General features: G+C 43.0%; 1 protein-coding gene across 23 annotated transcripts in view; it reads right to left on the bottom strand.

Annotated features, from left to right (window-relative positions):
- The window catches only part of FBRSL1 (fibrosin like 1), a 505,508-nt gene that overhangs the window by 386,773 nt on the left and 103,717 nt on the right, over positions 1 to 15,018 (bottom strand). The gene's annotated exons all lie outside the window — the stretch shown is intronic.

The following is a 15,018-nucleotide window of genomic DNA, read 5'->3' as shown; positions in this document are numbered from 1 at the left end:
CTCCCAAGGAACACTTTTGCAAAAGTAGCTGATTTTACCTTGTGTTTGGGCTGACAAAACAGTGAGGAAACAGCATTTCATTGTTTTAAGACCCTCATAAACTTCTTCATGGGGGAAAGTGGATCTTTGCCTGCAACAACTGACCCAGTATGATGTCCCATACACTGTCATGTCTTCTGATGCATGTTTTTCAGTTATTTTTGTAAATAACCATGCTGGCTGCCCACATCTGGCTTCCATAGAGAAGCATTTTAAGGAGGAAGAAAAATAACCCCCAAAAACTGGAATACTGTGAAAACTTGCATTTTCTGAAACTACTTTCAACAAGAACCAGCCCAGGAATTTTCTTTCACTTGAGCTTCCTTTAGTAGTGCTCATATTCTGCATGTATTTGTGTGGAGCACATTACTCCAATTAAAAAAGAAATGGCACTGCCAGATCTAGCCATATGCTTATAATTACTCTGAAAGAAGTAGGTTTTTTTGATTTTTCTTCTGGGTCCAGAGGTTTTAAATTCTTGATAAAGGTCAAATCATCTCATTCAGAAGTGATGATGAAGTTCCACCAGTGTTTGACTGAAAGAAAGGTCACCAAATCCAAATGCTCTCAATATTCTTTAAATAAACTCATAAGCCTTTTCTCAAGTGTTAAGGGTATTTAAGGACACTACAGTAAAAATGTATACACTTTATTGCTACTCTTATCAGTCAGAGGGTGCATTAAGTGGCTGGAAATCTGAATAAGAAACTCCTATCATCGCACCTTTTTCTAAGTTCCTTGTTCCACAAGCAACCAAAAAATCCTGATGCTCTGAATATGCCATGGTGACTTATTATTTTAGTGAATAGAAAGATGATAAGGGAGGAGGTAAAAGAACAATAAACAGAGCTCCATGTCTGAATCTCTTTATAACAGATTAAATGGATTATCTAATAGCACCAACTCAGAGATTCACAGCAATAACTAAAGAGCAAACACTTTTAGAAGCAGCATGTGCACTCACTTCGTAACACCTGATGCACTTGCCTTTATAGCAATCAGTTCACACATACTTGTAAGTTTTCCTTTTTTTGATCACAGACACCACCTCTAGCAGACAAGCCCAGAGTATCAATTATCAGTTACATGAATGAACCAGTACGTATCCAAGCTCAAGAAACACAGGACTGAAATTTGTTCTGTCCAACAACTACATGGAAATTCTGGGTAGGTCAGTTCCTAAAGATCTCCAGCACACATCTGAAGTGAACCTTTGAGCCACAGACTTTCAAAGACTGAAGGCAGCAGGCACAAGTAACAAGGTCATAAACTGGTGATGTTTACAGGTTACAAATTAAATGTGACTGAACTTCTGATCAGCTTCAGACCACTCTGATCCCAGTTCAGAGCACAAGGGAACCAGACACAAAACTGCAACTTCAAGTTGCCAACAAGCAACTTCTAAAATCTGCTTTTCTTCTTCACTGCCCAGCACCAAGCATCTGGATTCATACCACAGGGTTAATTTACAAAGTGACAGGATTTAGGGGATCTTGGAATAGCTCTGTGCTCACCTCCCTGCAGCAGAGGTGGTTATATCACAGAATTTTTAACAAAGCCAGTCAGTGCAACATACCTTCCCTTTCCTTGCTGCTTGATCCTCAGAATATTTCATTCTGGACCTTTCCATGATGTTGAAGTATACAGTTTGAGGCTGCATGTACAGTCAGACACACAAAGTTAATCCCAGCCTTTAGCCAAGGTAAAAATGGGTAAGTCAGTGGAAGGGAAGTACTGAGAAGAAGAGAATATAGCTATTAGGAAGGGAATAGTAAAGGAAATAAAGTTCATTTTTCAAACAGCTGGGCTAAGAATGTCATTCTTTTGAGGACAGTGAAGGAGTTTGATGCACACATCCCCCTCCAGCCTTCATGCACTCTAAGGAAAAGAGATCTGGGGTCTCCAGCAAATTTGCCCACACAGAAATCTGCTGCTGAGCAGCCAGAAACACAGACCCCCATGCAGGCACTGGGGCCGAGCAGCCTTCACATCACCTCTCCAAAAGGAGACATCAGTGCTCCCACAGGTTTCACTTTTCTTGTCCCTAAAGCTCTTTCTGGCATGAATTATTTTAGGCACAATTTAAATGCCTTCCTCTGGAATCACTTCAAGCCCGCAGGACCAGAAAGCCCCAAGCAGGCTCTCAGGTGAGGCACTCACTTGAAAGGGTGAACAGAAGCACAAGGTACCTGCCAGCTGAATTATTTAGGAGCCATGTACACAGGATTTTCAACCATTGCTTATTGCTGCTGGTGCAGCCCCTTCACCTTCAGGAGAGAACTCAGTGCTGGGCTCAGACTGACAAAGAGAAAGATGCCTTTGTGGTAGAACAGAGTCCCTCTCATGTGGCAAAACTCAGGAGCTGAAGGACAGAAATACAATACTGTATGTATCAAACAAGAGGGCACAAACACCATTACAGGCTCCTAATGAGAGACTGACTTCTTCCACAGCAAATTTTATCACCACTAACAGTTTCTGCCTCTTCCCCCCCCCATTTTAAATAATTTCTGCCAAATTTGGTGTTTATAAAAACAAGTGGTGCAAAATTCTTCAGAGCTTCATCCAGACACATTTCCCCATTAAGCTTTATTAAAACACATTCTGTAATTCAGCCTTTACTCAGGGAAGGTTTTTGACTGCCAGATGAGCCACACATCATTTGTAACATGGACAAAAATCCACTAAGAATTAATCTAAAACCAAACTCATTTCCTCTACAGGCTTGGGCCAAGATTTGCATCAGTCTCTGGAGGCAAACATCCTACAGCATTATAAAGCATCACTAGCTGCCTGTTTGCCTTCCTAGCATAGTTGCAGATTTACTTGAGATCCATATCTGTGTAACACAAAAAAAATTAGTAGGATATTTCAGATTCAAGAGACAAGAGCAAAGGGTTGCTTTGAAGGTCTGTGAATTGAAAGGTTTGTACTGTTTGCATTCATCAGTGGATTTGTTATAAAACAAAGTCCTGAAATGAATTCATAATCATTTAATCACAGCAGCTTTGATTCACCTCTCAGTCACAAAACACAAAGGTATGTCACGATTCTGTATTTCCAGGACTTATAACACACTGACATCCCTGGATAAGCATTAACGCCCTTTTATTTCGCTAACTGATCTAGTAATTTCACTTAGAAAATAGTCACAGGTGCAGTTTCACATCTCTGTGTATTGTGTTCACAGGAGCAAGGGCACTTGCCAATATTAGCAAATGTTTTTTATTTTATTTTATTTGGAAGGTTAAAAACTACACCAGATATACACTAGGTAATAAATTTCAATAACTTAATCACTTAATTTATAAACCTCATATCTTTCCTTTACCCTTTAACTTCCAGTGGGAGAACTGAACCATACACAACCAGGCTACACATGAAATCAGCAGAGAAGTCAAACCCAGAATCACAATTTGCAACAATCCCAATGTCAAGCCTCGTTCCGTGGGGAATTCTCTCTCTGAAAATTTGGCTTACATTTTATCTATCCTCTTAGCTTAGGGAAGAAGGCCATCCCCAGCAACAAAATTAAGCTCAGCAGTAGAGGAACCCACTAAAATCAGGGAGATGTTGGAAACACTGCTGAGCAGCCCCAAGGCGGCCTGGCTGGGGGCAGGCAGCTGGCAGGGAGGCTGGCATCACAAGAGAAACCCAACCCTGGCCAAGGCCAAGGTCCCCCTGCCACCTCAGCCTTTCCCAAGCTGCCAGTGACAAGGCTGCTGCTGTCACTTAGCCCTCCCTCCCTGCCATCAGACACCGATAGCACGCCTGTCACAGCCATCGGGAGCGGGAGGCAGAGATGACAAATCACAGGGAATTCGTGTCAACACAACCGACTGGCCCGAAGACAGACAGCTGGTGCGCGAATTCCAGCACAGACAGTATCGCCTGTGAAATCATTCCAAGGCATTTTTAGCGAGCGCAAGCTCTCAACAACAGCCCTGGCTGCTAAAAATAGCCCGCTGGAGACTTGCTCCAGCATTAACAACAGCGCTGGCTAAATTTGAGTCATGACCCACTTGGTGACATATAAGCAAAACAAGCACAAACCTCATCAAGAAGTGAGAGATTAGAGTGCTTAGAGCCCCAGCAATTTTAATGCACCTATATTACCATGTTTTCTTGACATCAGCCATGTCAGTTGTTAATATATTCCCCCAAAATCCTGGACAAGGAGGGAGGGAGGCACCTATATTACAATTTTAATGCACCTATATTACCATGTTTTCTTGACATCATTAATGTTAGTTGTTGACATATTCCCCCAAAATCCTGGACAGGGAGGGAGGCAGGCAGGATCCTCGACAGCGAGGTCAAAAGCAAAAATTCAGGTAACTCTTCAGCAAAAACATCAATGTAGTTCAGTGCAAACCTTCCTCACTGCAAACAAAAGGGACCAATGCATCAAAGGTGCCAGGTGTCCCCATCTCTCCCATTTCAAAAGCTCCAACCAAGCATTCATCAGTTTACAAAACATAACTACAGTATCAGGGAAAAAACAGCAAACATTGCTTCCCCAATGGTTTTGAATCTTGAGAAGCAGAAGCATGACAGGGAAAGAGATCCGCTTCTCTCTGGTGTACAACCAACCTCAAAAATGCAGTTTTCCTAGCAAGAGCTGTAGCAGCATCTGCAAGTTGGAACCGTTCAAGGTCTTTGAGAACAACATACAAAAATGGTAAGCGCACAGAGGACTCTTAAAACTCACATACCTGGGCAGCAGCTTTGTCTCCTCAGGTGTAAATTAATTCCCAGACTGTTCTACGAGAAAAATCTACTGCCTCAAAACTGCAGGCACACTGCCACAACACAGGCCACCCAACTTATCTGAATTAATCCCAGACTCAAACACAGCCTCTTGTTTAGGAAGGTTCTGTTCAGAGATATCCAGGGATGGAGTCATCACAACCCTTGGTAAACTGCTACAGTCATTAATTATTCACCCCAGTAAAATTTTGCAGCTTATCTCTTGTCTAAAAGTATCAGTGTTAGAGCCTTCCAGCCACTGGATCTCCTTACAGTTTTGACTGCCAGACAGAAGAGCTCTCTATTATCAAATTTCTCTGCCCTGCACAGGCTGTTATAAATTGTAGTCATGTCACCCCTTGCCCTCCCTACAATAAAACAGACAAAGCTCCTGGAGTCCTTCCCTGCCAAACAGATTTTCTGAATCTTTAACAGCCCTGACAACACTTCTCTTGAAGTTTCTCCAATTTTAACCATTGTTCTTTAACTGAAAGCATCAGGATGCAATACAGAATTCGGGTTACACTTGTGTCAATGCCAAATATAGGGCTATAACCACCTTGGCCCTACTCAGCTCAGTACTTCCCTGTCTACACATTCAATCTTGGGCACAGTTAGGCTGGGAAAACTCCAGTTCAGATGGTTATCTGCCTTGACACGCCAGCCTCTTTCAGGCTAGCCATTTCCCAGGAGACAGCTATCCCTCCTCCATCTCCTCATTATACCAGAAGGGCCTCATTTTGTCTCCAGAGTATGGCATTTTATTGCATCAGAACACACTGTTCACAGAGCGATCCCAGTCACTCAGGCCCTGCCTTATCTTGCACTCCACCTAATCTGCGTGTTATCTGAGAGCTTTATGAGTAATGGTTTTATTTTTTCTGCTCCAGGTCACTGATTAAAAGAAGTTAAATAGCGCTATGCTAAGAACCTAGTACAAACATACCTTCTGGAGACTGCTTTTGTCTGCCCAGTTTTGAAACCTTCCAGTTGGACAGTCTGGAATGCAGCTCTCATGCTGCTGCTGTTCAGTATCTGCATTAACAAATAATAATGCTGGGACAAAACCCCTCGACTTCAAAATATATTGAACCAAGTACCTGGGGCTTTCAGATCTCTGAGAAAAACAGAGCTCCCAGCTACCATGTAAATAGCTTAAAGCTTGTTCAGTGTCCAAGAGTCCACACTCATCTACCTACAGTGTCCCTCTGGAGAGCAGAGCTGCACATTTGGGGGTGTCACCAACCTGCCCCAGGCCTGGGAGGAGCACAGGCAGCACACCCAGCAGAGGAAGGGAAAGCTCCTGCTCCCAGAGGAAACTCCTCAGGGTTTCCTGAGCTGTGCCTTTGAAGCGCAGAGCAGCTGGTCCCCTTAGCTCCTCTCAGTGGGGTCCCCTAATCCCACCACGACAGAATTAGACTGTCTGTAATGGGAGGAGATTTAAGAGCAGTAAGAACAAGGCTCTCCAGAGGAGCAGGAGGCTGTGCAAGACGTGCCCCCATCCCTTGCACAGCACGAGCAGCCCCAGCCAGAGCTCAGCCAGCTTCCACCGTGAGCTCCCAGCCTCACCCATCCACAGCAGCTGCACAGGACAACCACGCTCTGCAGCCCCGCTTCAAGAAAAGGAGGTATTTGAGCTTGCTGACCCATAACATTACAAGTTGTTTTATGGGGTTATTGCACAGTTTCTTCTAAATCCTAGAGAACTGGAACAGGAGGTCATCCAGACTAGATGGTGAAATGCACTGCCCTCCTCCCCCATCTCCGCAGAATGATGTATCTGGAAAGCAGCCAGTACATCTACCTGCCACCAGCCAGACTTCACATCCCCATTTTGTGCTTAAAATAGATTTCTCTGTATCAAATTACCATACTTGCAAAGTCTTTCTGCTGCTCTGCAGTCTCTTTGAAAAGCCACAACCACAGCCAACGTCATGTTTCTACAAGTCTTGCTAGAGACAGTTCCCTGACAGACCAGCAAGCATGAGAAAAGGGATGCAAGGAATACATCTAAATAGCATCTAAATACACACAGCTGAATTCTCTGGGTCTAAAACCCAAAATTCATCCTTGTGACAGCAGGGCCCACCACTGCTGTCCTCCCAGCAGCACCACCACAACTTGCACACTCCAGAAGTCAATGCCAAGTTCTACCATTTGCCTCTTACATCGCTGCTTGCTCTCAATCAAAGCCAATTCTATTCTTTAAGAAATGCTCTTGATGGCACAAAACCATACATACCTTAATCTCTCAAATTACCCTGATCCTGAGCCACTCCAAATCAAAGATCTGGAAACGACAAACTTCAAATGCTGCTAAAAAGCCAGTGCAACAAAAAATATGAAACACATGCCACAAAGAAAGATGCCTGCTTTCCACACTAGTGACACGCTTTTAAAGGATTTCTGGTCTGCTGTGAAATCTCACCTGCACACAAAGACAGGGACGACTGAGGAGTGAGGCACATCCTTTGTATTTCTGGGGTTTGTCCTCTAATGAATCAGTAACACCAATGAAAACAAAAGCAACTTCACCTGCAAAATAGTGAGGTTATGACTTTCTGGTCCTTGTCAGTGCTGAGATTCTGGACTAAGGATGAGAATAAAAGGCATGGAATTAAATTTAAGTGCAAAGAAAACCTAAGATTAGCTGCAGATCAGGTGTCTCTAAATCCCCTCATCTAAAGAAATTAAATCCATGCTTAGATTCCTCTTCCCACTTCCCAAAGAGCTGTAAAGATAGCCCTGGATAAACTTCCCAGGGGCGACAATCTGGAATTTCTCATAAGAACAGCATGATAAAGCTGTTAATGATACATTCATGCAGAGGTGTAGGAAATCATTGTAAAATGGCAGTTTCATGGGCAACACTGCACATTACAGCATTGAGAGCCTGAATAGCACCTTATCCCCAGCACTGAGCACATCCCGAGGTTGAAGGAGGGTGCTGCTTTTCCTTGTACTTGGCAGGAACAGCCTGGAGTAAGGCAGGGAGCCTGGGCAGGCAGGGACTGGGAGCTTTCCTACAACATCCAGCCCAGGAGAAGCTGACAGCTCTCTCCTGTCAGTCCCACACAGCTCTGCGAGCTCACCAGGGATTTGTCCTCTTTACATTCTGCCCACCAAGGAAAGCACTTGGCAAATTTGGCCATGTCACTTTTCAGTGGCTTTCATGTCACTAGAGCTGACAAGCCCCTTATCCTGCCTGGCAGGAACAACCACAAGGACTTCTTGAAGTGAGTCTGCAATCGGATCAGGCAAAGCTCCTCCTGGTTTACTCCTTTAGCTGCAGCAACAGCTCTGAAAGTACCACAACTCCAGGTCTTCCCCATGCAAAGTTTTTGTTTAAACACTCCTGTAATTATGATCTGACTAATCTCTGCAAAATGAGGTTCTGAATATATTCATAAGAATTAGCACAAAAATTATATAAATGAACTTTCTTGACACTTGCCAACGTTTTCAACCACATCAGTGTAAAGCCTTTATCTTGTCTAGCAAAAGTTGGCAGGTTAAACCCAACCTAGACCCTTGAAACTGCACAAATGACTGCTGCCAGTCAAGTAGCCAAAGCATCAAATCATTAAGGGCAAGCATTCTCTCCTAATCATTTAATACTTCAAGGCAAACAATTAACGAGCCTCATTTCCCTGCAAGCGTCTTCTTGAAACTTTGCTGGAATTTGGCCTAGTGTCATCACTGCATTTTCAAAGACTATTCCTTTCACTTCCATTGCCAACAGACTTCCCAGTCCTCTCAATGTCTTTTAATTGGTCATTTGTTTCAAAATAAGGAAAAAAAACCCACAAAAAAATCCAGGTAAAGACTCCCTCTCACCTCATACTACTTTATTTTGTAGATCCACAATAAATTAAAATCTTCACAATAAATTGAAAATTATATTGTATGGTGAGAGTAGTGTATTATCTACATAGCATAGGGAAAACCTATGAATAGAAAACTTACTCTGAAGAGAAGCAAGTGAAGAGTATCAAAAGCAGATCAAGTTCAGCTCAACTGTGAAATACAATTTTTTCAAACTTCCAAAGAGAATTGGAGTGGCCATAAATATCTAGCTAATGAGGGCTTTAAATGGGATCTGTGCTCCTAACTCCTTCAAACTGCTAGAAAAAAATAATCTCTGAACGTCAACAGCGCCAAAACCTTCAAGAATTTTATATTTGCCCTGCTTATGCAAATGCCAGAAATTCTTACAGCCATCCATTCCCCTTGGTCATAAATATTTATCTAGTTGGAGCCAAGTGCATAAATGAACCTTCTATCCCGCTTATGGCTGTTCTCCCTTTAATCCTTAATCCCTTTGCACTATCTTTCTTGTCTCTAACCTGCAGAGGACTCTGACTGTTTGCATTTAATTCTTCTTACACATGCCCTGGAGCACAAATGGCTTGTCAGGTTAAAGATAAAGCAAACATGTACTGCCACCAGTAGAGTAACCAACCTTTTTGATATCAGAACACCTGCAGCCAAAGCAGGCTAGGGAACGGAAGAATGAATAAATAAGTGATTTGGCTGAGATCTCCCCACTCAGCAAATACACAGACTTTTCCAGGACAAACCTCTTGTCCACTAGTCACCAATTCCTCATTTTAATCTAATGCAGCAACACCAGGGATGGCACAGCCAGAGATAAACTTGAGAGATTATGTCTAAATTGCATCTTGAACAACTGTGCAGGCAGAGCAGATAAAGGAAAGGTATAAAATCTCTAAGAGGTCAGCAGTGAGAGGCTTGAAGCCATCAAGAGATGAGAAGGACCTGACAGTGTTTCATCAGCATAGGCAGAAAGGTCAAGGCAGGAGGAGCACTTGGAAGAAACATCAGTATTTAGTCTTGGAGAGGGTCAATGGAACAAAAAGACAAGGGTTTGTCAGAGTGAAGAGCTTTGGTTCCTGAACAAATCCTTTCCATTTTCCTACTGATCTACATTTCCAACCACAAACACTTTCAACATTTTGGAAGCTACACTTAAGTTAGTCCTCAATTTTAAACCCAAGGCACAAATGAAGCCCCAACAGTTTTCCTCAGTAACAACCACATCTCATTAGTGCTAAGGACTTGAAAGCTGCTCATCACCTTCCCTTCCAGCCAGCCTTCCCTGCACTGTGAGCAATGACCCTGCCAGAGCTGCTGCAGCCTCTGGAACCCTGACAGGCCATTGCCCCAGGACACTCGTGGGAAGGTGCTGCCAAAGAAAAAGGTTGCCAAGGCCCGGCCCACACTCACTCCTGGGACTGAGAGACCGTGGAATTTTTTAATGAGTGTTTCTTTCTGTTGTTCTTTCCAATCAATTTGTTATTACTTTTCCTTCAAAACAGGAAAATTTAAGGTTTTGGAAAATTTATCTAAGCATGCAAGTGCATCATCTGGCACACGAGGCATTTCAGGGCAAGGATAACATTACATAGATCATTGTGATGACCCTGTTAAAGCACAATGTTTCCACCCTGTTTCTATCCTAAAATGTCAGACTGATGAAAAATGTATCAGATTTTGACATAATTTGGAAAATATATATCACTATTCCTGCTAAAAATCCTCCTTTAAATCAAAGCACACACACACACCCCTGTAACCACAGAGAACCACAGCCAAAACAAGATAAAAAGTTGGGAAAGTGATGGTCAAAAGAGAGCAAATGAAACCCCTTTAATTGCAGAGGCCTCTGGACAGCAGGGCTGTATTTGCAAGCAATACCTCTAGTCACAGTCTGAGAGCTCTCAAACAGAGATTTGGAGTAAAAGTACACTCTTGATTTTCTGATATAATTAACATTGTTTGTCTCAGCAGCAGTAAAAACAGGCTTTTGCCTGTTAGCAAGATTTTGGCTATGCCCACTATTGTTTACTTGAATAGAAGGGTAAAGGGCTAACTAAGCTTTTTTCCCTCTGCTGTGAGAATTTCAAATACTGAAGAAAAAGTATCACTTAATGAACAAACCTTGTGAATCAACAAATACAAACCAAAACCCTTGAAAAAAACAAACAAACCTCCAGAAAACCAAACCTGATCTAAATATTTCCTTCCAGCCTTTCTCAAAAACTTCCAAACAAAGCACACAGCTGTCACTCAACATCTACTTATAAAAGTCCTCCTGAAGCCTTTATGAAAATGCATCCATGTGCCTGCATCCATTATTGTATTTTTACAAGCCTTCTTGGTAACCTTAACCTTGAGTAAATAAATATGTGAAAATGGATCCTTTTGGCAGAAGTGCTTCCTGCTGTTTGAGCCATAACAGGAAGATTAAGCTGTGATGCACCTGCTGGAAGCTTGCAGGTAGGAACAGAGAGGTGATGCCCAGAACAGGTAAGGCAGAGGCTCCAGGGAGCCCTGCAGACTGGCAAACACGTGCTAGAGCAGAAGGGCTATGTTCTTCTGATCGCTGCAACAAACCCACTAAAGCTGCCAGAGGTGACCCAACACCTCTCTGCAGTCCACAAACTTGAGAGAATATCTAGATAAAAACCTGCTGAGTTTTAACTCACTCTTTCTTGAATTATGCTTTTGTTTGACTGCTGCTTACTCCTTAAAGGTGCAGGTTCAGGACTAGAGAAATTTCGGGTGAGAAATGGCTCAGTAAAGTCTCCATGAGCTTAGTGGATTGAGTCCTCTGCAATTACTGAGGTGCAGAGCCCACAGAGCTGGAGGAGTTTATCCCCACATCAAACCCTCCCTGCAGTGGCCCCGAGGGCCAGGTTTGCAGGGCTGGCAGCCAAGTGCCAGCTTGGCTAAGCCCTGCCTCACACCTGAGACCCATGGGCAGCACCAGGACCCCAGCAGGATCCTGGAGTGCAGGAATTGATTGGTAAGGCAGAAGCAGCAGGCTTATTTACAGAGGCAGGACCTGCATGGAGAGGTTGCTAATTTGGGAAAGAAAAACATCCACAGGGAATTGGGACTTTGCAGAGGCATTTTTTCTTCTTCAATCAGTATCTGAAGTTACCTGTAACAAACCCAAAACAAAGGACTGCCCAAACCTAATAATAAACCCTGACTTTACGCAATTAGGCAGCTGCTAAGTCCTCCAGCACTTTCTAACTGGGTAAATACAAAGCACTAGCTACTCTTGCCCTTATGCCTCAGACAGTTGGCACAGGAGTTCCCAGAGTTTAAGCCTCCTCTTTCATAGCCACGGCCCAAAAATGGGGCTTTTCTTTATATTTTTTGCTCCATATAGAAGTACTTTTTAAAATCACACATCCAGTAACCCCACTGAGCATTATTTCACTTACACTTCATTACAGGCTGAAACAATCTGAGGATGGCCTGGTTACAAACTCACAGGACAAAGCATCTGCTGCTTTAGCTACTCCTCCAGACTGGTCATTAAAAATTCCCAAAGCTGAGAAGGCAAAGGTCCCAGGACACTGCCTGCCCACGGGAGCAGCCAGCCTTCATGTGTTTAAACACCATGCTTTGCACCTCGTGCCTCCACCAGCTGCTTGCATTTAGATGCAGGTCACATTCACAGAGACTAGAAAGCACCACAGACCCGTACAAATTGCTAACCTGGGAATTCAGGTCCTTGAAACTCCTGCACTGCAGCCAATGAACAGTCTATAATTTCTCCATTAAATATTTAAACAATACTAACAATACTGCTATTAATAAATAGAGTACCTTTCTCTGTTAGTACAGGTTCCTGATGTCTGGGATAACAGTGCTATAGATTTTTTTAAATACTTATTTTAAACAGACTGAAAAATCTATAAAGTGGCCATAGAATAATAAAGTTCAGTCTTATGAGGAGACGTGAATTTTCTTCTCAATCCACCAGTCGTACTTCATAGGGGCTTGCAACATTTCAGGAGTGGGGGAAGGAAATGTGGGGAAGGGCATCAGTTGAAACTGGTTTCCAATGGCAGATCAGAGAGCACACAAGGCAGCAGCAGAGAAACATATGTTTGAACTCAAGCCAAAAATCTGGCTTCCTTAAGAAGTGTAGGATGACAAGCCTCTTGTAGCAGTAATAGTAGGCTGAGAAGTGGGGGTGGAAAAATTCCCCTCTCTTCATGCAGAAGGCAAATTCTGTGACATCTACCTTACAGCACTTAATTTAGAACAGCTGAGGTTTGGAAAAAGCCTTCAAAATGACCCATTAAAGACATTCAAAAGCTTCACACTTTAATGCTTTGGTATTGCTGTCTCTTCACTCACCACTGCTTTATGAGCTATTTGGGGAAATGGTAAATAATACACTGGTATCAAAAACCTGAAGCACTTGGCAGAATAGACACCTCTACATGACTTGGTTGAGAGCTGATAAATGTCTGTGCCTTTCCTACATTAACATTTCCATGGAATTAGGCACGTGAAAATTGATGGTGATCAAAAGTTAATTACAGTGTTTATGTCAAAAATCAAAAGAGCAGAACGATGACTTTTAGTTTGGGTGTTCCCTTCACCAAGCTCAGCTACTTCCAGCAAAAGAGACTCCCAGGGAATGGCCTTTGCTCTTAGCAGCAGGACTGATGGTCTGGTCTGTTCTATCCACGGTTCACAGCCTAGAGCTGAAAAATATTTTTATGATAACAATCATTCTGCTGTCACCAAGAGAAACTCCGCATGCACCCAAATACTGGAATAGTGCATAGTCAGGAAGATAATAAAAATAATATTCCAGGAAAAAAAGAGAAGAAAAGTAAGGAAAAAAAAAAAAAGACACAGACCCAAGTTCCACTGTTTCAGAAAGCACCAACTGCAGTTCCCCAGGGGGCCAATATAAACTTTGGCTGAGGTCATGTCCAACATCTGTGGACTTAGTAAAACTTACTGCTTGACTTTTCTTTTCTGCTCCATGCCCTCCTCCACCTTGAAATAGACTGTGCTGATTACCAGTTTTGTGCCATTTGATCAAAAGATACTCCCAGCAACTGGCTTGCATAGCTGCTTAAACAGCAGCAAATACCGTATTTGTGGAGTACAAGAGAGCAGAAAGACATCTGCTTGCTTGACTCCAGTAGGTACAGGTGGCTTGTGCTTTCTCTGCCTGAGCTTTCCCTGCCTGAGCTGCCTTGGATGGCTGAAGCCAATCCCTTTCCTTTTTGCATGTCAAAGAGTCGATTGGAGCAGGATTGCAGGCCAGGCTCAGAGGCTGCTGGCCCAGGCTTGTGAGATGCTCCTGTGCACCTGCACACAGCTTACAAACTGTTTGCTACCACCACTGAACACAGGGAGCTCCTACATTCCACTTCCTTCAGCTGCTTACCTGCTTTTGGACAGCCACACTATTCTTGAAGGGACTTCAGAGCAAAAATAGTCAAAGTTCTTTTAAGAAAAAACCCCCAGTGGATTACAGCCACCTCTCCGGTCCTGAATCCAGTTGCAGTTCATGGATTAACATCCTTTACAAAAAAAAAAAAAAACCCAACCACTGAAAGCCTAGAGCAAGCAGCTCCTCAGGTGGGAGGCAGCGTCCCGAGGACACACTGCTGCTCTGTGCCAAGGATCACTGAGCAAGGGAAGGAACCTCACAGGAGTCTGTTTTCCTGCCTGTACATTCCTGTTTCATCAGCCTGATCCACCCCAGATCAGAAGATGTGCTTTTTTAAAATGTGCCCAAGTTCTCAGCTCGCTGTTACCTGGAAGCTGCTGTTCTGTGTTCCTTGAAGAACGAGCAGCACTGATGGCTATCTACGGTTCAAGACTGCCCAAAAGCAGACTATTCATCCGGAGAGCAACAGTCTGTTTTCAGGTTAGCACTCATGGAAATAAACAAGCAAAATGGAGAGAAAAGCAGAATTTTTATTTCTTCTAGACAGTAAAGCTTTCCACCACGTGTCAGCAGTTCTGGGTTTGCAGGCTGTTGGAAAAAAAAAGAAAAAAAAAGAAAAAAAAAAAGGCAAGCCGGCCTTAACTTGTTTTTTTCATGGTCTCAGTAAAAACACACATGCAAAATGAGACCAGAACTAAGCTTGTCAGTGGTATTTCTCCATCCAAGAGATGACCAGGATGAAGCCTGAAAATTAAGTCTTCATAAAGAAGAGTTTTTCAAAACTGCCAATTGACCCTACTTCAAATGAAAGCAGGTTTGACAAAGAAAACCCTATTCTGCTTTAGCAGACAGAGCTACTGCCAAAAATTAAGAGAAATCTTTTTTTTCTTAAAAGTGTTTCAATTCCCCGCTGTTTGTCTGCAAGTCAAAGGGAATGCAAATACAAGTCAGGAGAGGAGTCTACTTTTTAATGGGAGGGTTTTTTCTTTTTT

The sequence above is a fragment of the Anomalospiza imberbis genome, chromosome 18, assembly GCF_031753505.1.
Source record: "Anomalospiza imberbis isolate Cuckoo-Finch-1a 21T00152 chromosome 18, ASM3175350v1, whole genome shotgun sequence".
Taxonomy (NCBI): domain Eukaryota; kingdom Metazoa; phylum Chordata; class Aves; order Passeriformes; family Viduidae; genus Anomalospiza; species Anomalospiza imberbis.
This window is presented reverse-complemented; position numbering and strand designations above follow the sequence as displayed.